Source organism: Megalopta genalis, chromosome 3 (genome assembly GCF_051020955.1).
Source record: "Megalopta genalis isolate 19385.01 chromosome 3, iyMegGena1_principal, whole genome shotgun sequence".
Classification (NCBI taxonomy): domain Eukaryota; kingdom Metazoa; phylum Arthropoda; class Insecta; order Hymenoptera; family Halictidae; genus Megalopta; species Megalopta genalis.
In genome coordinates, this window is record NC_135015.1 from 15,518,339 (window position 1) to 15,543,279 (window position 24,941).

Here is a 24,941-nt window from a genome sequence, read left to right on the forward strand (position 1 = left end):
GTGGATCGAAAACAACCGCTCCGTAAATAGACCGCGGATTCTAGGCGGAGATGGGCAAAATTCGATTCGGACGACGGCCGAGACGTAAGTACTAACGAATCAAACTTTATTCGACGCTGTCCGATAGATAGGCGGTAAAATACAAATTTATCTAGATAATAATTTGTCGTTTTATTCGAATGAAGAATTATTCGAATAAGATTTTATTCAACAAATGTGAGATATCAAAAATATATACAGGATTCCGTTTAAAAAATTGCAAGTCACCTTCATTGCTAAAAAAATAATGCGGATGAAAAGAAATTACAGATACAGTTATATTGCTTGTAAAGAACAGAATAACTTTCTCCTCCTCTAGTTTGACTCTCTTCCTTATATATAATGTTTATTATTTTTAAGAAACATGCTGGCTAGACTTACCGCGAATATTATAACCCCCTGTATATTATTATATATTATTATTATAGAGAGCGAGCGGAACCGAGCCAACCGAAGTCAAGCTGAGCGATCGGAGCCAAGCCAAACCAAGCCAAGTCAAGCCGAACGAGCGAAGCTAAGCCAAGGCGATCCGAGCGGAACCGAGCCAAGCCGAGCCAAGCCGAGCCGAGCCAAGCCAAGGTGATCCGAGCGGAGCCGAGCCAAACCAAGCCACGCAAAGCCGATCCAAACCGAGCCGAGCCAAGCCGAGCGAAAGCAAGCCAAAGCGAGCCAAGCCGAGCCAAGCCGAACCATGCCGAGCGGAGCCGAGCCGAACCAAGCCAAGTCAAGCCGAACGAGCGAAGCTAAGCCAAGACGATCCGAGCGGAGCCGAGCCAAGCCGAGCCAAGCCGTGTCAAACCGAACCAAGCAGAGCGGAGCCGAGCCAAGCCGAGCGCTCGCTCTCTGTATATTAACACTAAACTAACCAAGCATTAAAAGTAACCGAAAAACAATTTTCCTTGTAGAAATGGCAAGATTGAATTTACTTGGACTTTGTGCGATCTTTATTAGGAAATGAATGAAGAAATCGATCACATCATTTTCCACAGGAACATCCTCAACAATCATGAAATAATAAAGACGAAACGGATAGTTCCACCGACACAGGCAAAGATCGGCGTTAAATAAAAAAATCGTCGAATCAACAGGATGTCTTATCTGTTTGTCCGCGACTGCGCGAACCGCTCCGTCTCCCGGCGAGTCCAGATAAATGGATTTTTCTCGCGCGTAATAGATAAACGCCGCGAAGCGATGTTTTCCAATGACTGTTAATGAAACGCGATCAACAGCCGGTCCGTAAATCCAGCGTGACGCGGGGCAGGTTTCCATCGGGCCGCGCTCGATCAGGGAGAAATCAATTTTCCTTACTGTTTGAATCGGCAGTTAGAAAGACATTAATCATGGTCGGCGAGCGGCCGGTCGGCGCCGGGTTGATGAATTTTTTTTCGGCCGGCTTGCCGAATTCAAAGTAATTTTCAGGAATAGGAGCCGTGACGGCCGGGTGCGCGCCGTTGACGCCGGGGCGCGACGTACGAAGGGATCTGCCGCGGGGAGGGTTTTGGACTCGTTGGCGACCGGTGTGCGGCGAGAGGGAGGTGCACGGGGCTGGTGTATCGCCAACGGGACATGAACGAAGATAATACGGCCGGCCATAAATCACACATTTAACGCTGAAATTCGGCCGTAATAGCTTCCATAAATGGAGCGCGTTGCGTCCCCCGCGAATCCTGTTAACCATTCATCACCCGAGTTATGTTGATTTAAGTAGGAATGCCGGTCCGCACGGATGTATTCAACATTCCGTCCAACATTGCCCATCTGGAAGCCGGCCGACGCAACGGCCAACGACGGAGCGCACAGAATCCCGAAGGAACGTGCGACGAATATTCGCGTGCTAGACGCATCCTCGCGTGTGTCACGAACGTTTTAGTAAATAAACTGTGATAGACGGGAGCCCGGGACCTGGCTGCTACTTCCTACGGAATGGCGCCGAAACGATCGCTGGCCAGGAATCGTTCCGATTCGAGCGGCTACGTGCAACCTAAATATTCCATCGAGACCGCGACACGTCAAGGCCATCGTTCTTTACGATCGATGTCAAGATTGCGTTCGAAATCAACCGCGATGCGGTACGTGCGGGACTGGCCGCTCTCGGACCACCATTTTCCGGTTTCGATTCCGTTCAGACAATAGACAACTGCAGTATACTGCAGCGGGCAACTTAGTGACCCACAGAAGTGTTCGTGCACTCTTCAAATCGCAATAACTTGTTCAAAACTGAACTGAGTGACGTGAATCTTTTTTTAGACGATAGAGGGTCTAGCCTGCCAGACAATAAGCAAAGTGCTTTTTCGCTACTATGGCGAAAGTTTAAAAAATGTGTTTCGCAGATCTCGGTAACTTACAATTTTGACAATTTTTATCTTTATACCATTTTATCTTTTACCATTATTAAGACCAATTGGTTTTTATCACCAGGTATGCAGTGAAGGATACTTAATAAATAGATTGCGGATTTTTATACAAAGCTAGAATTGTCTAAATCGACAGCAAGAAACGTATAAGTAAGATAGAAATGTTTCTCCTCCCTTGATAATCTCAATAAACTGTACATAATATAAAATTCTTGTACAACTTAATTTGTAGCGTAAAATCTTCCTTGAAGCTTATTGCCGTAATATCTTCTTCTATCTTGCCGTAATATAGTAACTTCAATTGCCTTGCTTATTGAAGTAAATGCAGTTCACCGTTCGTCTTAATCTCTGCATACATAATCAAATTATATGTAATATATATATTTGTTCTTCAATTTCTCTCTTTTCCTTTGCATATTTATTAAGTTTTCTTTTCTTTCTTAGTTTTAAGCTTTTACATTTGATTTTATTATTCTATTTATATTTATTTATTTTATTTCATTCACTTATATATTCATTTATTACTTTCTCTCACTCTGACAAAGGGTTCATCCCATCGATAAATAAAGTTATTATTATAATATACAATTATTATCGAATCATTCCGAGGATATGATCGTTTCGGGCAAAAATGCATAGAATTCCCAGTCTAATAATAAACCAAATCGAAACAACCGAGCGGTTCAAAGCCCCCAGTCCTATAAGCACTGCCTCGTATTCGATTTTGCACAAAGAGCGCGACACAGACTGGCAAAAGTGATCGATTCGGCGTAAAATGACCCAATAACGTTTGCCAGCCTGAGGGAGATATCCAGTTCGGGGAGAAAGCTGAATTTTCCTGGTGAGACGAATCAAGTTACCGGCGAGCGGCGGGTCGATCGGCGCTCGAATAAATCACGGGGACGTTTCTTTTCGGACCCCAGGCCCGGCCGGTCCCGCTCCGTTCGTCGTCGTAACTTCGCGCGAGCCGAGTCGCCGTTAATTAACTTCCCCTCGAGTTCGGGCAGCGAGGACGATGCTCGCGTGCCTCCCGCCGGCAACCCTTATCCGCGGGAAACACGCGCGAACTTCTCGCGGGAGCAACGAAGAATTTCCACGGCAGTCCACCGAATGCCGAGGATTCCCTCTTTGTCGCCAGGATTGTTTCCAAGATGCACTTAGAGGCGTGACTCGCGCCGGGATCTCGGATCTGATCGCGTGCCCGCCGCCACCCCCGCGACCCCTCGCCGGGAACGAGAACCGTAACATCTTCCGACGGCGGCTGTATTATTCCAAAGGAGACTCGACCGGCCGCATTCTCTTCCGAGATTTCTCTATCCTCCGCCGCTGCTTTTTCCGAGGAATATCTCGGTCCACGGTGCCGGTAATACCTAGTGACCTAAATTCTCTATCCCCTCCTAGGCCCGACGCACCATGTATCCGGTACCCAAAAGCGGTGGAAAGTCTCAAAAATTAAAGAAGGTCTATTAAACATGTGGCGTCATTCTTTTTTTCATTTTGTATGCATTATTAACGCGGCTACATAATTTCAAAGAAGCCCACCGCAGAATGACTGACATATAAAATTATTATTTACAGTGTCGATGGTTTCTTAACCCTTAACATTCGGAATACTTCTCTGATAAATTTTGCAAGAATAATTAAAATATCTGACAAATTTTTGATATAAGAATAAAAGGATATTTTGTTAAGGTTATGTCTCGGTTAAGTCAGGTAATTAACATCATTTCAATCACTATAAGGTATTTATAGTAAGCATTACAAAATTGCTATAGATTAATTAAAATCATATAATCCCTAGCCATCAATTGTCCATAAAAATTACATCGTAAAATGGCCTTTCGTTCATAAAGCTCATTTAGAATGAATCCTCTGCTCAATTTTTGGAACATTCCCTTGCTAAATATGATCATTTAGGCATTTTAACACATCGTACACATTGCTTTGAATAGACACGATGCAGCGACTTGTTTGAATAAAAGTCCATCGACGGCCGCACTGTGCGCCGATCCGAGAGCGCGCTAGTCGAAGATTACGAAGGATTTCCATATTACCCTCGCGTTCGTTTTTTCGGCGACCGCAGGACGCAATCCGGCTTAACATCGGAAAAATGAAGTGCCGCGATGTTTCCATATTTGCCGGGCGGAATACGACCGGACCGGCGCGGCGAGAGAAGATCGCGGCGCGGCGCCGTATCGCGACCGACAGCTTTAATTCCGATTCGGGGATAATTGCGCGCTAACGAGCAAAAACAGCTTTTGATCGAATAAAACGCGCCTCCTCTATACATCTATTCATCGGTCCGGCTTTTGTCAGTGTGTAAACAAAAAGGCACCCCGCCACCACTTGTTATAACGGCCGGATAGGTACAAGGAGAGGAGAGAGCAAGAGAGAGAGAGAGAGAGAGAGAGAGAGAGAGAGAGAGAGCGAAAAAGAACCGTCGAAACCAACGCGTTGGTTCGCCGGACGCGTTATTTTACACGGTTGTACGGAACCGTCGAACGCCCGGTCGCGGGCACAGAGGAAGAGCGAGCGACCTCTTCCTTTGTCCTCATTATTTCCGAGCGTCGCCGGTGCCTCGAATTTCCTCCGTTTCCTTTGTCAGGTCGCCGGGAATCGTTTACGCGGAGGAATCAACGTGCTCTCTTCCGTTCAAGTGGGCTCGACGTCGTCGTTCTCGTTGTTCCCGATGCGAGAAGCGCGTGACGAGCAGCGACAGACACGTGCTTCCGATTTGCCTCGACGGACGGCTCCAATTAACGCGGGGCGTCCTATCGAAATGCCCAAGATCGTCGCCCGTCTCCCGAGAACGGGAGAACAACCCACGTGCGGCTCGGCGCAAGTCGGCCGAACGTTGCGTCGAGGAGAGACGAAGCACGTGCTCGCGCGAGCACGGCCGATCCCGCGAAAGGAAGCGATGTGTTCCTCGATATAATGGCCCGCTCGAGTGTATTTGAAATGCACTGGCTCATCAGAATAACTAAACAATAGACGCCAGCTGGAGGAGGACGGAATGAACGAGGAGGGTCTCTCCCGGCTGCTCCTCGCCTCCCCCGTGACCACCCTTTACGGGTTCGGCCGCACGCTACCCTCTGCCTGAGGTACTCGACGACTCTCCCTCTTTGGATGTACTCGGCGATGCCGCTGTAACAGTGGAAAAGGGCCCGCCGAGAGAGAGAGAGAGAGATGAGTACAGACAGTAGGAGAGCGAGAGAGAGAGAGTCTGCTCTGTGCAGACGGCCGAGTCGTCGCACACAGTTGCCGGATGCGGCACGCATACGGATGTTTGCGCGACTGTGCTCGTCGCCCCTTCCCACCGGCAAGTTGTACGTGATACGCTGAGTGGCCTAACCTTAGTCAACCCTCGACGTCATCGGCGAGAGCCCCTGAAGCTGTACACTTCTGTTTCTCTGTTGGCTGTTCGAGAGACGCGGGACACAGCCGTCCATCGACCATCTGCGTAATGCTTTGCGTCAACATCCCTCGGAAACTCAGCCCGCGCCGTACCCCGGCCCCGCTCCTCCTCGTTCCCAGCCTCTAACGACCGGCCTCTTCTTCACGATTCTTCTTTAAGCGTGCTCGAATGACCACTCCGCTTCCGACCTTTTAGGTCTGGCTGCGATTCCACGCGAGAGTCGCGTTATTAATGGCTCGTGATCAAAGTTTTCGTGCCACTCTTCCTCCCGGACACGATGCTTCTGCCGCTTCTTCTTCCTCTTCTTCCTCTTTACCGTCCTGCTCTTTCTCTTCTGCTCCTCTCCGTCTCTCCCCCATCCGTGTACAGTCACGCGAGAGCCTACCCTCAACTTTCCGGCCCTCGATGTCACTCGTTTGCGGCTGCCGCATGGCCGCCGAAGATTCGAGAGCGGAACGCGAGACAATTTTCACTTACTGGGAAAATTGAGATCCCGGACGGCTTAACTTTTCTGCAAGTTCGCGGGTTTCTAGGGGGCGGCGGTTTTTTTTCCAGTTCCGTGGGGTGAAATCATCCCCCGAGGGATACTGCCGTGATTTTATCGTAGTTTCACGTTTTACGTTTCCTTGTTAAGATCGTTTTGTCAAACATTTTGTTCACGAAACTCATCGGGATACGTAATAACTCGCCACCCTTAGCAGGCGACATTTTTTATCCTACACCGATGCCGGGTTAATTGTTTGTAACTCGCATCGAGGCTAATCGATTTCGACGAAATGATCAACATCCGTAAATTATTTATATTTTCGTTATATTCTCGGATTGAAAAATGAAAGAAGAAAAATGGAAAACGAGATTCTTTAATTCCTTTTTGTCGTTCCGTACAATTATAATTTGTGAAACAATTTTTCTGCTGCACGTTGTCTAGTAAACTAGTGCTTGTAATATCTCGAAAAATTGCAGCTATTCTGATTCAATTTTAGAGAAACCCTTTCAAAAGGTGTCCACATATGTTTGTCTATATATGTTTATTTATTTCCAATTGGTAACATAAATGAACACGTGTACAATTCTTCATTCGTGTTCTCAAACGATTACAAACTTTTCCCCTGGGTAATTTCTAGTGTTTTGCAGCATTTAATGATTGCTCGACGACTCCGTCGGCTGTCCCGACAATTTATTCTTCAGAAACCAACGAAAATGCTCTTATAAAATGATTAAATTACCGTCAGCTAGACTCGGAGAACGTTATTTGGACCGACATGCCGCGTAACACATTCTCACTAATGGTCTACAATCTAATCAAAGCCTCCGCCGCAATTCCATTGTCTCCCCGCTTGAGCGACAATTCGTCATTAAAAAGATGAAATCGCGGTTTATCTACGGCCGTCTGTTCGTTAAAACGAGCCGGTCTCCCCGCGCGCGAGCACGGCGACGAATTTGAAAATTAAACATTGATCCGAACAAGCTGAAAAACGAAATGGAACGGGCCCCGGTGAAATATGAATGATCGCTAGGATCGATCCCGGTGATTTGTAGATTTTTTTTTGTTCCCTCGTGCGCGCGAGTGGTTATTTTTTTGCGGCGACCCGTGACTGTCGTCGCGTCGCGCGTAAATTTATGTAATCGCCGGTGCCGGTTTCGCCACGCGCGACCAATGATATCCCGACGATTCGAGCTCGTGAATTTTCGACGAATTTTGGCGGAACGCCTGGTTGTTTTCGCGGCGCGCACGGCGAGCAAGACCGGGCTGCCGGTCGAAACTGCGCGCCGAATGAAATCTTTCTCGCCGGATCGGTTCTACCCGCGATGCTTTTACATTTTTATGCGCCTGGGAGCAATGTATCAGACGTACAAACGTTTTTACAGCCCGAGTTCTCTTTCTGCGCGCGCGGTTACGAGCGGCGTTTTATATCACCATAATATCGGCCGGTGTATCAGGTATGCTTGTTCATAAAAGTTAAGGAAACGGAACAAACACTAAACTGTCTAACGTACACACCGGCGTATAGCGTATAATACAGCCGGAACAAGAGCCATTCTTTTCGTAAAAAGAGCTACGTTTTTCCTGCCGGTTTTATTGTGCGCCGCGGCACATTTTCGTCCACGTTTGTAACGATCGTTGCGGCGAAACTGCTTGGAAGCGTAGCGGCAGTGCTCTGCGGCGTTATTCATTTGTTCTCTTCTTCTTCTTCTTTTTTTTTCTTCGAATTTTGAGGAAAACGAAAATCGCGCGGCCTCGATGACGAAGAAACGCGGTGTCGACGATGTCGTCGCAGGGGTTATTTCACGCAGAAATAGCCGATAATAAAGAGGCGCACGCGTGGCCATTGTCCGGAATCGTTTGTTGGAAAACCTGTTAGCCCGGCGCAGTTTGAAAACGAATCTTATTTTACATTTCTCCTTTGTCCGCGGACACAGAGGCTCCTCCCCCTTTTCAGCCGTACCCGCGAAAGTATACCGCGCTCCGCGCTCTCTTTTATCACTTACGAATGCCATTGTCCGAGCACAATGCCAAAAATATATTTACAGAAGCGAACGCGAACGGGCAATGTTCGCTAATTACGTGAAAACGAGAGCAACGGATACGATATTCATTAGAGCCGGTCCGTTTCGTCAAAATAAACGTTGCAGTTGTTGAAAAACATTCGCGGCATTCCTGTTGTTATCGGGCCATTTTTCCACCGTAATGCGAACACGGTCACGGAATGGTCGTGCACCTGTCACGACCGCGATAAAAATGAAATGTTTCACTCGATACAATGTTTACACGACCCGTGAACAATAAGTCATATCTTCCTGTGACATCTGTTTATATCCGCCACCAAAAAAAATGAAGGGGACTATGTGCAACAAAATATTCGATAACAAGCGATGCAACGTTCGCGAATATTTTTTGATCGATACACCGCGGATTTTGGGCATTTCTAATGGAAATGAACTGTTGGGAAAGTCTAAAGATACCACTGGTATCTTTATCTTAATTGTTACATTCAGACTGACACGTAATGTCAGTTTTTCGGGCGATACACGAATAAAGAAATTTTATTTTAGGTGATACGTGACCCGGCTTCGGCTTTCGTTCATTATTCCACGGTTAATGACAGCAGCAAAAGAAACAATTTTCTATTTGAAACTCGAACGGCGGACCTTTCCGAGAAAACTATAACCGAGCATGCTTAGGATCATTTATCATTTCATTTATCACGTTCTTTCAAGACGTTTCTTGCGGTATTTCTTCTACATAGAAAGAGTCAACCCTTCTACAGACCTTTCGGAAACACGTGAAAATTTCAAACGATTCTCAGAAACACGCTGTTCGAGTAACAATTGTTAATTCCGTGGCGACGATCCTCCCATGCGACAATTTTCGTACCGCATAAAACTCCGCAGTCCAGTAATCAGTATTCAGCCGTTATACTCTGCCTTTCATCTTCCCGCGGCAACTTCAATTCTCCAAACAAGTCCGCGGACCCGAATTTCAGCTACGGCATCGTAATCTCATCGCGCGCATCACGGTCAAAGGTAGCCGAAAAATTCAAATCCGCCAATCTCGAGTTTCTGCGTAGCCGAGGCCCGACGCGAGCCGGCCGGAAAGCATAAAAAGTCAAGCCAGAACTTTTTTTATCGAGCGTACGAAGTTATAAAAAAGCCAACCGACCGCACAAATTTCCCGTAGAACAAAAAACAAAAACAAAAAAAACATTCCGCTGTTATCAACCCGAGCGAACGAACCGTCCCGCGGAACGCACACATAATTCACCGGATGATTTAAACTGCCGGCGTTCTTTTATCTGCGCCGCGCGATGCGTACCAAAACGCACTCATAATTTCCCTTTTCCCGGGGGTTGACGAGAGGGACGAGCGGTCCCGAACGATCCCGCATAATGTCCGGGCCGTGTCGTTAACTCAACAAACGGGGCGCACTCGAAAACCGCGAGTGCTCATTCACCGTGCAAACGGGGAAAAAGATACACACGGTTATTGTATCGACCGGTATTGTCTCCCGGGGGCATTGTCTCGATCCGTATCGCCGTTCGGATTCACCGCCGGCAGAAGAGCATCTTAAGGGGAGGAACATGGTTGACAAACTCCAAATTTCCGATCTTCCTTTCTCTTCCTATTTTTAAGGTTCCATCAACCCGAGAGTCTCGTTAGCAACCATACAGTTATAATAGTTACTTAATGTACAGTAATTTGCTACTGTTTTTATTAAATTGTCGCTTTTTCACATAATTTTGTTCGTTCACCGACGACGGAATTTCGTGTAGAATAAGAAACATCTTCGTTTTCGCGATTCCGATAAAAATCGAATCCGGCAGACGGACGATGATAACAATATCAAGAGACATTTTTGACAATAAAACAATATTTTCCTACCGACTAGAATGTTCACTGAAACTCCCCGTAAAGCGTTGAGAAAGTTCGACTTACAGTTGCCGAGAAAAAGATTCTTCAAAATCACCGATACTTCAGCGTTCTAAAGCAAGTTCTCCCCTTAAAAATCTCTCAATTATATCGGAAATCTATGACAAATAAAAAAGTTACGACTGAACCAAGCGCTTCGACACTTACACTTCAAATATCTCAAAAATTGCAGTTAATCGATTGCGAACGGCTCGATTCTAACCCACACAATGTGTTTACAGAAAATTAGAAATCTCCAAGCACGACGTACGATCCGATGTCATCATACTGCTTTCTCGATGAACAAAGACAGTGCTCCTAAAGGATAACGACAACGAGAACGACGCCGACGCGATTAACTTATTAAAAAGCGTCGCGGGGACAGGTATCTCTTGGACTAATTGCCGACGCGCGTTTCGCTCGTTCGGTCGCTCGGGCGCGCGCGCGCTTGGATCCAAGAGAAAAGCAGCGAATGGAGCAGTCCCCATTCCGGAATCCGCGGCTCATCCGGCGGTTTACAATCCTTTCTTTCAGCCGGGCGATGGGGAACGAGGCGGGGCGCGTGGTTGCTCCGCAAGAGGGAAAAACCGTGGGGGATGGGACGGTGGGAACGCGCGGGGAAACGATGGAGGACGGAATCAGGCACACGTATACGTGCTATCTCCACAGAGACACGCAAAGGGTAAAAGGCGATGGGACAGCAAGGGAAAAAGTGCAGCGCGCACGGGAAAGAGAAAGAACGGGCCGGGATGAAGACGGATAGACGGCCGCGCGAACGGGACGAAGGAACGGAGGAACACAGGGCTCCCTGCCTCTCGCTCGCCCGCTTGTCCGACAATGCAAACCAACTTTCTCATTTCAATGTATTGTTTCCATTGTTCGACCGTGCCTGGCTGCGAGGGCTGTAGCCGGTGGTGGTAACGGGGATGGGCCGGGACGCGGCCTCTCCTTTCCAGCGCCGATCGTCATCGCGAAACTTTCGCCCGCTGCGTCATGAACGCCGAGGATGGCCCGCCCTCCCCCGTCCTCCCTCGCCGCCCTGCCGCCTCGCCCCGACGAAGATTACGAACAGTTTCAGGAACGACCCGGCGCTACAACTATCGGGCTGATGCAGCCGGAGCCAAGAGGCAAGTTTTGCCGGAGACTCTCTTTCCAGGGAGTGCAAGGTCCTCGCGAAGTTTGTCCTCGGAATGTTTAGCCCAGTTGCGACGTCCTAACGAGTGCGCAAAAACCCGCGAGATAGGGAAACGATAATGCCGAATAATTTGCGAACACGTTGATAGCGTTTCTGTGTTTCCTTGCGAGAGACAGCTCTTTCTCTCTCTCTCTCTCTCTCGCTCTTGCTCTTTCTTTCTCTCTCTCTCTCTCTCGCTTTCTCTCTCTTTCTCTCTCTCGCTTTCTCTCTCTTTCTCTCTCTCGCTTTCTCTCTCTTTCTCTCTCTCGCTTTCTTTCTGCTTGGCGGTGGTTTCTGGCTCGCCGTCTACGTTATGCTTTCGGGCCAATTTTCTGTTTTAAAAAGAGACTTGAAATTGCGGTTTTACGAGAACGCGGACCTCTCCTTACGACCGGTGTTCTACAAAACAACTGCTCTTAGGGGTGCAAGTTTATTGTCTGGAAAAAGCCAGGACTTTATCTCAACCGTAGACATAAACATTCGTCGTGGTGCGGGAGTAGGTAAAAGGGGAGAGATGCTTCTCTCCGCGGGTGGATCGTTGTCTTACACGCGGATTAAGTACCCCGGCCTTGTCTCGGGGAAACGGGAAAAAAAATCAAAGTACTCTTAAACGATTCGGATGTACACAGCGCGCACTTTCGGGTTACGAGCACGCACTTCCGACGTTGATTGCGTCTATTACACGTGTACCGCATACGTGAACGGAGTAAACAGTTTCGGAGCGAGTGATAGCAAACCACGGGGGTTGTAAATCCCGTTACGTTCGCCGCGGATAGTCGAAAGACGTCGGTTTTGTCGGTTCAGCAACATTCATTGCGACGGAGGATTCGTCGACGATGTTTCCGACTCGTTGCAAACTCTCACACTATTTTCGGAATCCATCGGACGTCTTCTTGTAAGATTTATTTTCTAATTGCTGTTAAAGGTAGTCGCTTTTTAACACGTTAAGCGCCACGCCGGTCCCTAGGGACCGGCGCTAGACTTTCCGTTCAGGCCACGCCGGTCCTTGCGGACCGGCGACAGATTTTTCGTTCTTCTATCGCGGCGCGTGTGTCGGTCCTTGTGTATTTGTGAGACTGAACATTTAAATTATGCGATATCGGTTTTTGTTTGGTCAATGCTTCAAGGAATAGAATAGAATACTTAAAAACATTAATGTAATTTATTAAAATTTAATTTAATTTATTTTAATTTATTATTCTCTGATGAACTTTCATCGCTCGACGAGCGCAATACACGACGATGACGAATTGTAGGCACTAAAATTTGTTCACTTGACGTATCACTTGATGACATCCTGATTTTTGGGTCAACAAAATTTTGAATTTCTAGTCAAGAAGAAGTACGAGAAAACTTGGAAACTGAACGAAACTGGGCTACGATATGTATGCAACTGAGGATTTCTTACGCGTTCGAGCGTCATTAGGCCTCGCTTTTCAGTTTTTTATCTTCTACCAAGGAGAAGGGACTATAAGGATATAAACAAAGTATATACATAGCATTTATTACGATCAGAAAATGACAGGCTCTCGAGTATAGTTTATCTGCAAATGGAAAGATAAACATACGTTATCTGTTTATACTCTGGCTCGCCTAGCGGCGCGCTGCCCGGCAGGGCCCGCCTGACGGCTTACTGTGGCTTGAACGGAAAGGCGTAAAAATTCGGCGTGGCGCTTAACGTGTTAATGGTAATGACTAGACGCGATTTTCATGCGTTCATGTCAAAAGTGCACAGGTAGATCACGAAACAGTAAATGCAAGGGATAATTTCAACGATGCTGGTAAATTCGAATTCAAGATATCGAAAATGTTCAGAAAGATAGTAAACGTTTATTTAACTCCAGTTTGTTTTGGAATCAAGGTACAGAATTTTTTTTTGTTTCGCACGAGGATCCGCAGTCTGGCAGTGACCAGCGGATTTTATGAATTTGTAACAAAAATGAGCAATTGAAACACAAAAAACAGTGATACTGTTAGAAGAATTCAACATTTTCGTTACACTATTTATAACTCATGAAAATTATTGATGAGAATAGTAAATATCTATGCATCTCGCGTTTATTGCAATCGATGCACATTTTCAGTCTATTAACGGCATGCTCAAAATAGGTTCATACGGTTTTCACTTATATCGGATATTTTACGAGGTAAGTTATACTCTGACCCTGAAGGTCCCCAAGTTCTGCCCCAGATGAAATGAACGCTATATCGACGTTTTTAAAGCTAACCAGAACACGAAACCGTAACGTGAAAGCTACATTTTCTTAGAACTAAATCAAGGAACGTATCTCGGATACGTGGATAAAACTTCGAAGACGAATCCTGGATAGAAAAATGATATTGGAAACGGAACGAGGTTATACGGAACATGTGCTCATTTTTCTTCTTACTTCCGTGTATCGAACCGACCTCGGACAAGAACTTAATAATATAAATTAAATCTCGGGTTGCGCCAACATCCGGAGCCGGGGAAAAACAGGATTTTGAAACAGCGAATAGACTATGATATTAGGTCTACCAGAAAGTTCTGCCCGTTTGAGAAATGAAAGGAAATAATAGATTTTTCATAAATTTAGTAATATTTATTGCACAATATAATTTCGTTACTTATGACCTCTTGCCAGCGTGATGGCAATTTGTGAGCAACAATTTTCAGAAATATATGTCTCAAATGAATATCTGCATATCTATTGAAATTTGCAATGACATTGTCAGACAGTACTTTCCGGTAGACCTAATATATTTATACAATACATTCAGCTACGTAATATATCCGTATGTAACAACTATTTCGAGAAAAGCTTATTTGCCTGTATTACACGAGAAGATAAAAACGTTTATAGTCAACGTACCATTTCAAAAATCTATTTTCCCGCAGCGCTGCTAAGAGCCATGTTGTACAACGCCCAACAGAAATCAAGACCCAGAAGGGGCTGCCTATTTGCAGCAACCCTCGATTATCTGCGTCGCGCGCGTGCTCCCACTTGGCCTCGCGTGGAACGATCCCGTTTGTAAGCTCAACAAGATGGAGATAGCGTGGAAGAAACATCTTCTTTCCGTTTCAACGGGATTAAAATTCCAGGTCGTGCCGAGTTCCAGGAGAGTATCCGGGATTACATTGCGGCCGAGTCCATTCCGCGGCCGGACTTAATCAACCTGCGCCGCGTGCACCGTGCGTGATAAGTGCACAAGTGCGCGTTACGGGCATTTAATGCCCAATCCCATCAACGGGAACGACTACATTACTCTAATTATGCTGGCAGGACTTCTTGGTGTCGCAGTGTCGAAGGGAAATCCCGGGATTTGTCGCGTGACACAGAGCCACGCGGTGGCACGCGGCCCGCCGTTAATTAGTAGTAATTCGTTGTACTCCATTAGCGACGGCATCCACGGCCGGGATGAACGAGTGACTCATCATGCGCGCCGACGCCGACGCCGACACCGATGCCGGCGTCGGGACCATTCGCTGTCGCTATCCTTCTCCCGATTTTATCTCTCTCCCATTCTCTCTCTCTCTCTCTCTCACTCTCTTCCTTTCTCGCTAACTCTATCTCTCTGTCTCTCTATCACTCACTAGATTTCTTCCTCTGTCTTCCTCTCTCCCCTCTCTCTCTTTCTGTCACTCACTCGATTTCTTTCTCACTTTCTCTCTCTCTCTCTTTTTCTTTATGTTTCTCTAGGTTTCTCTCTTGATCTCTTTCTCGATTTCTCACAGAGATAGATAGAGAGAGAGAGAGAGAGAGTTAATGAGAGAAAGAGAGAGAGAGAGAGTTAATGAGAGAAAGAGAGAGAGAGAGTTAATGAGAGAAAGAGAGAGAGAGAGTTAATGAGAGAAAGAGAGAGAGAGTTAATGAGAGAGAGAGAGAGAGAGAGAGAGAGTTAATGAGAGAAAGAGAGAGAGAGTTAATGAGAGAGAGAGAGAGAGAGAGTTAATGAGAGAAAGAGAGAGAGAGAGAGAGTTAATGAGAGAAAGAGAGAGAGAGAGTTAATGAGAGAAAGAGAGAGAGAGAGAGTTAATGAGAGAAAGAGAGAGAGAGAGTTAATGAGAGAAAGAGAGAGAGAGTTAATGAGAGAAAGAGAGAGAGAGAGAGTTAATGAGAGAAAGAGAGAGAGAGAGTTAATGAGAGAAAGAGAGAGAGAGTTAATGAGAGAAAGAGAGAGAGAGTTAATGAGAGAGAGAGAGAGAGAGAGAGAGAGTTAATGAGAGAAAGAGAATACACAGGGTATCCCAAAATATCCCAATATGGGATTCCTGAGGGCATTCTAAATAACTTTTTCCTTAGCGAAAATGCAATCCGCGGCTTTGTTTACGAGTTATTAACGAAAAACACTGACCAATGAGAGGCGAGCTCGGCTGGCGCGAGGCGACCGAGCCAACGAGCGGTCAGAGCCCAGTTGCGGCCATTGGCTCGGCCGCCCGCGCCAGCTGATCGATCTCGCCTCTCATTGGTCAGCATTTTTCGTCAATAACTCGTAAACGAAGCCGCGGATTGCATTTTCGCTAAGGAAAAAGTTATTTCAAATGACCTGAGGAACCCCTCATTTCCGACTGCGAGTGACCTGTATATACAGAGTGACCCATTTAAAGTAATGTACTCAATTATCTTCTGAACTATAATTCAAAAATTGTGTGTCACATGGAACTTATCCTGCTTCAAGGCTAATTGACTTTGAAATACATTATTTATTTACATAAAAAGATATACAGTTGCATAAAAAAAACCTGGGTCACCTTGAAATCTCGAAAACGCGTCTCTTTTTCGCTCGAAAAATAGTAAGGTTCATTTGAAACACTCTTTGAAACGAACTAGTTTCGAACGAACTAGTTTAAAAGATAATTGAGTGCATTAGTTGAAATGGCACACCCTGTGTATGTACATATTTATAGATATATCTCTACCTCCCTTTTTCACTTTGACCGACCGAGGATGCCGCGTTTAATGGCCTGCACTTCGTTCTGCCCACTCAATGGTATACGAATTAATTTTATTGCAGTTGCTTGTCCGACGGAATGATCTAATTTGGACTGCAATGAAACGCGGCCCATCGCTGTCCCAATTTTTCCCACGCTCCCGATTCCGCCGGGAATTATCCCGATACTCGTACTTTCCATTTCGATCGCAACACGAAGCAGCGCCTCCGCTGTTTATCGCGTACGTAGCCTGTTCAAAAACGGAGATTTCAGGCTCCGGATGTCGGCATAGATTTGCAATTTTGCTCGCGTAATTAGTCGAATGTTTCTGCCCGTTATCATGGAACGTTGCACCTGTCGGTGCTAAAGTATTTTTCCTGGTTAATTCGTTGAAGCCCGCGAATCGTAATGCAACGGCCACGGGTTCACGGCGGTCAATTTGTCCGACAGCGTGGGAAAAATCCGTGACAGAGTTTCCTATTTACGGCAAGTAATTATTAGACCGCGGATTTTTATGCGAAGTAAAAGTTATCTGCATCGATTGCAAGGAACAGAGACCAAGTAACAAATTTGTTCTTCCTTCGATCATCTTAATAAATTGGAAATGATATATCGGTGTTGTAAAATGCTTTTAATTTTCACGCTGCTTTAAAGCGTAACTACCTAATTTTAAATACATCAAATACGCAATCTAGTAATTATGGTAGCTCGTACATGTGTCGTTTGTGAATATTCTCGAAATCTCGAGCACAGGTGAATATGCCTGCTAATTAAGGCTAATACCATTTGAAACTCAAAGCTGTTGAATAGAATAGATTAGGTTTCCTCTCTGTATCTGGCAAATTATTGAATGCTCACACTTATCCCAGAGATAATATCAAGGACATTTTATTAACGAAACCGAAATTAGAAAGTCGAAATTTATCATAGTAAATGTTCGCTTAACGCTTTTGTATTCTAAAAATCGTAGTTAATATTCCCTTTGTTCGATATATTACGATGAAAATGAATTTCGAAAACTATCTTGTGGTTCACATTTAACGTGTTCACTCAGCATGACCAAGATCTGGCTGAAAATATTTCTGGATTCAGTGAAATACTAGTTGAAATGCTTCCTCGATTTTATAAATATATAATAAGTACTGAAAAAAATATATTTTACAATATACATATATCCGAAATACTTCATCGAAATAAATGATTTATTTATCGTGCGCGAAATGAAACACTGGAATATTATTTCCATGAAATTTTGCCGACCCAGCATTCGCAAGTATGTCTGGACACTCGTGTTTGCATTTCAGATATACATTGTTTGAAATACGTACATTGTTAAAAGCAAACGGATGTCAGGTTTTCCAATTACATTAATTAATTAAGAGAAATATAAGGGAAAGCTTATTTTTCGGAACGATACGTACATTATCAACGGGTTCATTTTCTCTTATTTCCCAATTTATTTTCTATAAACATTAATCGGGAGAAACAGAATATCAAATAATTCATGAAAATATAGACACGCGAAGCACTATTCGATATAATAATCTCCAGTGCATCCTAAGAAAATACTATGCATTTCGATTAATACTTTTCTTCACGACGCATTAACACGTTCCGTGCCGAGCTTTTTTTACTCGAATCTTCACACTTTGATATTTTACTAAAACTTGATGTATTACGTGCAATTATTAATTCTCGTACACATAACAACGTAACCAAAACTTATCAACGCCCATTCTTGCGGTGGAAATTGATTCTTCGGTTCTAAATTTCTTGTAAACAATTTGTTCAGTTCACTAAGTAAACATGCAAGCGTGTACCATCGATGGTACACGTGGCACGGAACGTGTTAACAACTATTTTAAATACACGTACTTGTCTCTATGTCGTCGAATAAATCTTGAAATATGATTTCACGCGTACAAAGGTATTTCATCAACAATCTCCGACACTTTCTCAAATATTTTTCTCTGAACACGACACTCAAAGCTCAACTACTAATAATAATTTAAGTAATTAATTTAATTTAAGTAATCTAAGTATATAATTAATAATAATATAAGTAATTTCTCCCTAATTCGCGCTCGGATCGCGCACAAAGCTTTACAATTTCAGAAGAGAAGACACGACTATTCGAGTCTCGCTTTTACAGTCGTTGGCAATCGGTGACTACAAAAACGCGCCGCAGGGCACGAATAATCGTATCTCCTCTACCGAAATTGTCCATTTTTGTGCGCAATCTGAGCGCGAAACAGGGAGAAATTACTGGAAAGTCCGCGATTCAGAACGATGCCATTTCACAAGTATAAACTACCTTCCGATTTCCTGTCCTGCCAGCAGAAGCGGAGACACTTCGGACTTTAATTGTAGACCACCGTTGATACGTACACCCGTAAAAAGACCGTCCGCATCCCCATTTTGTCCGGCAATCGATCCGACGTCTACCGACGGAAAACCGTTTCTCAAGCTAAACCGAAAACGGACCGAGCAGAAAGTCACGGCATCCGGGGGGCAGTGGGGGGCATTAAACGAGACAGTCCAGAATAACGAGATCCATTTTACCTTCCATAATACAATGCTCGACCGGGATAACCCACTTTGTATCCGGATCGTGCAAGACGTTAACGTGGAACCGAATCCGATCTATTGAAGACGATCGCGTGTCCGCGTCACAGAGACGACGACGACGACGTCGGCTGTTCGCCGACGGGTCAATAACACAAACTGCATCAAGTTCCCGGAGATTAATATCCAGGAAGACGGCGGTTACCGCCGTGTCCCAGTCGGCCGGGCGAACCCTGTCCCGGTTCGAAAATACGATGACTGCGCCCGCCATCTTGTCGGGCGCGCATTATCATCTTAACGATCCGGCCGGACCGGTAAGTGCGCGAAATCGCGGAACAGGCGAAACCGAATCGCGGCGGGTTATAACCGGAGCGGCGCTGCAAAATCGGTCGCACGCAACTCGTTGCTCGCCGCCTGTGAAGGAATTTCAATTGCTAATGAAATTACAGGAACGCGCGGCACGGGAATCCGTCCGGCCGTGGGGGAGACGGATTCGTGACATCGTGTCGCGCGCGACCGACGACGAAACACGGGGACGTGTATCGCCGCGCGGCTATGTGTTTGCGGTCTCGTTGTTTTGCCGACGGGAATCGATTTCGATCGTCCACGGGCAAAAACCGTCAACGATAGTCGGCAGCGAGCTTTAGCCGCACGGATGGACCGCGATCCGCGTTCGTTCCAGCCACTTCGCGTTCCTGGCCCCGCGCTATCGATATCTCGCTCGACGAGATTCCACCGCCAGGAGTCTCTGATACCGTGGATTTCATTTACTCCGACGGTCGACGGGTGACGCAGGATGTAACAATCGAAACCTCTCCGTTCCTTTCCCCGTTTTTCCTCTTACTTTATATTTATTTATCTATGGTTTTTGTTTATTCGTGTGCACGGGTAGAAGAAAACCTTTGTTACAGAAGGGTTGTTATTGCTGTATAGAATCTCTTTTTTTTTTTTGCTTCTTCTTGGGTAACGAAGGGATTTTTTTACCTGTATACATGAAGAAACAAATGAATGAATAAATAAATGTATATGTCGCACTATGATCCGCAATCAATAATATGTTAACGTTCTAATAATCTTTTCGTCGAATAGCTTCTCTTCATATATGCTTCTTCTATTCTCTCTCTATTGTATTCTATTTATTTATTTATTTACATATATACCGGTTCTTGATCTTCTAGTATATCAAAAGTATTAAAAACTGTAGGACAATTACACAAAAATTAAACGTTACACAAAAATACTACATTATACGAAAATTATTCATTTTACAAAAATTGTACATTATGCAAAAATTATATATTACACAAAAATTGTACAGAACTATACAGAACCAGCATGGGATTGCAAGAGTGTACCAAAAAAGCGTTCAATAATCCGCATAACTTATTTATTATAATAAACATTCCATTAACACTAAACCTACCAAGCAGTGATACTAACTGGCATATACTGCTTCACGAAAGTGAGAAGACCGAATTTCTTTAGAATTCGCAAAGTTTTTATTATAAAACTTGCTCCAATAATATAACTTATTCATAGCGTTTTCCACGAGTCTCTTCCAAAGAGTCTCGGAACTTCGCAGAATCGCAAAATAAGAAAGCGGTCACTTTGATCGCGGTAAGTTTAGTGTTGGAACAATAGAATGCCTCTGGTAAAGTTCCACGAACATATGCAACTACATTGTAAATTTAAAGGGAATAGTAAAGAACGAAATATACTGACGACGTTGCGCCACTGTGCCATAGTTTTCCACCGAAAAGTAGAGCAGGGATGAAACGCGTTGGCCGACTGCGTTCGCATAAAAACGAACAAGCTGGTCACCCGTAAAACGTCCAATAATTAAAATATTCTCGAATGCAGACAATCGCTTCATGAATAACGATCATTATAATTCTATTAATGCAGCAGCTTCCATGGAGTTTAATTAGCTGCTGTACGCTCCTAAAACGATGTTTCGACTGTGGCGCGGCGCGCAACGGTCTCGGCCCAACTAGTTGAGAAACAAGGAGGAGGGTGAGTCTTGATCTTCTGTTTCGCGGAGCTACTCGAAGTGGCCAAGTTCTTTCCCCCTTTGTTCGGGATTGAATTAAAACTGTGCTCGCCGCGACGGCGATTCCGGTAGGACCCGTTGTTTATCCATTGGCGAAACAATGAAGGGACAAGGGAGCCCGAGGAACGTTGGAAATATTCATTGTTCCTCTCGTTTGAAGCGGGCAAACACTGTATATATATATGCATATACATATATATATATGCATACATATACTATATATACATCGGATCAACGAGATAAGCATCGTCCGGAATAGGGGACAGCTCCATAGAACTTGGACGAAGAGAAAAAAAAACAAGATTCTGTCCAGTGGAAATCCGGTTCGTTCGCGTATGATATATAACCGTGAAACGGGGATTTTTAACGTGGGAAATTTTAAATGGGATTTAGAACCGGTGAAAGAGCCATTGGACAATCGTAAGTACTCCGTAATCCTCCTCTGTAAGAGAAGTCAAGGAAAATCGGATTTTTAGATCGTACCTTCCCGCTCGAGTGCATGTAATCACTGGATGAGCTTTTATTAAAATTATGCTATCGTAGAAACACATTCGTATGAATATTAAATGTAACGCGGTCACGTAACATTCGCGAAAGTTATTAAAGCATCTTTTACAGAAGAGAAACAATGTTTTCAGCGTTACAAGAATTAATGGCTTCGCGTACGATCGTATTGACAAGAAGCTTCAGCTGACGTAGATTTTTGTAAATCAATTTTGCAAAATGCTATTATGTTCGACGAGGAACGAAGATCTCTGGGATCTACTCGTGATTACGAATTGTATTGATTTTCTTTTATCAAGATTTTTCTGATAGCAACTCTGAGCAAATGTTGCAGAAATTGTGATCTCTCGGTATTGAAAATCGAAAATCGAAATAAAAATCATTACACCGATGTGCAATTTTATAAGAATTAATAAATTAATAATTTTGCAATAGTCAACTGCAATAGTAAGAACAGTTGTAAAGACGGTATTTACATGTAACAATAGAAATAATACACTCGGCAACAAAATTAAAGCATCGCTAATTTTTGGCCGAAAAATTGTCAATCTTTGCGCAGCTGTGACTCCGTTAAAAACTATTATAAAATTATGAAATTTTTGTTAAATTAAAGCTTGAAATCACTACTTTACGATGCCATATTCTAATTTTAAATATTATTCTTTAACAATATTGTTATATTAATATCCTAAATTTGGGGGCATGTTCGTGTTTCCGAAAAAGTGCAAAGTTTAACGCCCTCTATGGACTTGGAAAAATTTTTTTCGAGCATACCGTTTAGAATATCACAAAGTTCGGACTTTCCTCTTTAATATGATGGCCGAATTAACTCGCCACGATTTTTTCTCGCAAAGTTACGGTACTTTAAATGATAAATGTGCCGCTGGCATTAGAATAAGCCAAGGTACGAGGAGGTTGCACGGTCAGACTCGTACCCACCTCATGTATGTGTGTTTCGTGTGTTTTCAGTGTTCGTTTAGCCTAAATTGAGTGCGAAATGAGTATCTGATCTAAGCGAGTGTTGTCTAAATTTGTCGAGTTTAATACGTTTAATCAAAACGCACTTAAAAAAGAGTCATCATCTTATAATAGCTTTTAACCGAATTACAGCTGTTCATAAATTGACAATTTTCCAGCCAAAAATTGCTTTATTCTATTGCTTCTTTTATGCTTTAATTTTGCTATTGAGCGTACATTAAAAACGAAAAAATTCGGAACATTCGAAGTATTGAAAGGATGAAAATTCTGATTCGGCGTCGGAAGCGAGAAATTCCCGTAATAAAATTCGTTAATATAAGAATAGGCACCTATATATGGTATTGTCCGTTTTTTAGAGAAAGGAAGAGACAGAGAGAGAGAGAGAGAGAGAGAGAGAGAGAGAGAGAGTAGGTTTTAGCTGGCTAAAAACCCGCCGTCCGTGAATTCCGAGCGATCTATGGCGGCCCATAGATCGAATTTAATTGCGTGCGGATCGCATCCAACAAGTCTTTCGAGGGTAAGCGTGAATTAATCGTCGAACAGTTCTCCATGGAGCACAGTTTTCCGGCACACGTGGGAGTTTTCGAGTCCCGCGAGCGAGACTATTCACGGTGAACGCCGCGCCCCGCCATTGGTAAAGAAGTCGAGTAATTGAAAGGCGAAATCATCGATTCCGGTTAATGCTGTTTCGCTGCACGTTCAACTCGACCCGTTCTCGTTCGCCGGCACGCTTTTGTGCGCCGGCAAAAAATTCAGACTGCATAATAAATCGAACCGAACGCACCGCCGGATCGACTTATACCCGTTGCGATAGCGATATATATCCGAAACAGTGCTGCCGGGCCCGGCCGAAATCGTCCGTAAAATGAATTCTATGAACGCGGCCGTTAAATGTTGTGAAATATTTCATGAAATCACCGGAGCGTTCGCGCGAAATTCTCCAAGACACCCTCCGGCGAACGAACGTACTCGCGGCTATCGGATATAACATTAATAACATCGAATGTATCGAGAGTATAAGCCACCGTGTGTCGTATACATTCGACTTCGCCATCCGTTCCACGGAAATCGAATTTGGGGAGCGACGGGGAACGAAATCACCGAATTAGTTATCTAGTCGTTGGTGCACACGATGTACTGAGAGCTCGGCAGAATTTTATTCGGGTGACGGATAAGAGATAAAGAGCAACGATTAAAATTTTATTCGCGCATCGTCGAATAAATATTCATCCGAGTAGAGATTTACGTGTGTAACAATTTGTCCGAATAAGATATTATTCAAATAAGAATTCGTTCGGTTATTTCGAATAAGGATTTATGCGTGCAGTTCGTGCGGAATTCGTGCGGAAAATAATCGATTTGAATAAAAATGATGGAATATAAAGCGGTTTTTTCGGATCTATCGTGTGTTTATTCACATTTCTTGCAATTACCAACGAGTCAAACGTTTCCAACTTGATTTCCAATGAAACAAATTTAATATTTTTACAATATATATATAATACTAATTATTACTATTATTACTAATATTATATACAATAACAATTACAATATATACAATTACAATATATATATTGTAAAAATATTAAATTTGTTTTATTGGAAATCAAGTTGGAAATGTTTGACTATATATATATAATGTAATATAATATAATATTATATATAACATATATAATATAATATAATATAATATAATATAATATAATATAATATAATATAATATAATATAATATAATATAATATAATATAATATAATATAATATAATATAATATAATATAATATAATAATTAAAATATATATATTGTAAAAGATTAAATTTGTTTTATTGGAAATCAAATTGGAAATGTTTGACTCGTTGGTAATGCAAGAAATGTGAATAAACGCATGATATATATGTTAACGTTTTCGATAAAAATGTATTGTATCTGCGAACGCTTGAACAACGAACTTTTGAGCCGGCGAGCTCGCGCGACGTAATAGGAGGGTGTCAGCGATTCCCGTCGGCCGAAAGCTCCACGATCCACCACTAATTATTTCGTACGCGGTCAGCATGATTTCTAGCTGGCCGGCTTATCGGTGTGCTTTCGCGTGATCGCGGGCCGAATCTGTTTACGATATTGGCTCGATTAGAAAGGATGATACTGCGGCTATTCATGACTGAAGGAGGATCCGGGCTGGAAACAGTGTTTACTGCTCCCACCGGATGTTCAATAATGTGCTGGCGACTTGAAGCGGATCGATTCAGAGTTTCAAACACGTGCACGGAGTCTTTCAGCGAAAACTTATGCTGCCACATCCGATGTTTGGGGGCTGTACACGGCGAGAAAAGTACCGTGGAAAACTCGCGAAGGGAAAAACAATTCCTTCCTGATGGATATGTACGAAAGTAAGTTGTACACTTTGTACACTCTCGATGATATACGATAGAGTTCTTATATAGTTCTTGCTTATAGATTTATGCTATAATATATAACTTATATGTTGAATACATTTATCTATATTATTTATCTATATATTATCTATATACTATTATTATTTTGTA

The 24,941-nt window shown here is 43.8% G+C and overlaps 1 protein-coding gene across 2 annotated transcripts in view; it reads right to left on the minus strand.

The window, feature by feature from the left end:
- LOC117229429 (cell adhesion molecule Dscam2) overlaps positions 1–24,941 on the minus strand; it is a 353,961-nt gene that overhangs the window by 212,040 nt on the left and 116,980 nt on the right. The gene's annotated exons all lie outside the window — the stretch shown is intronic.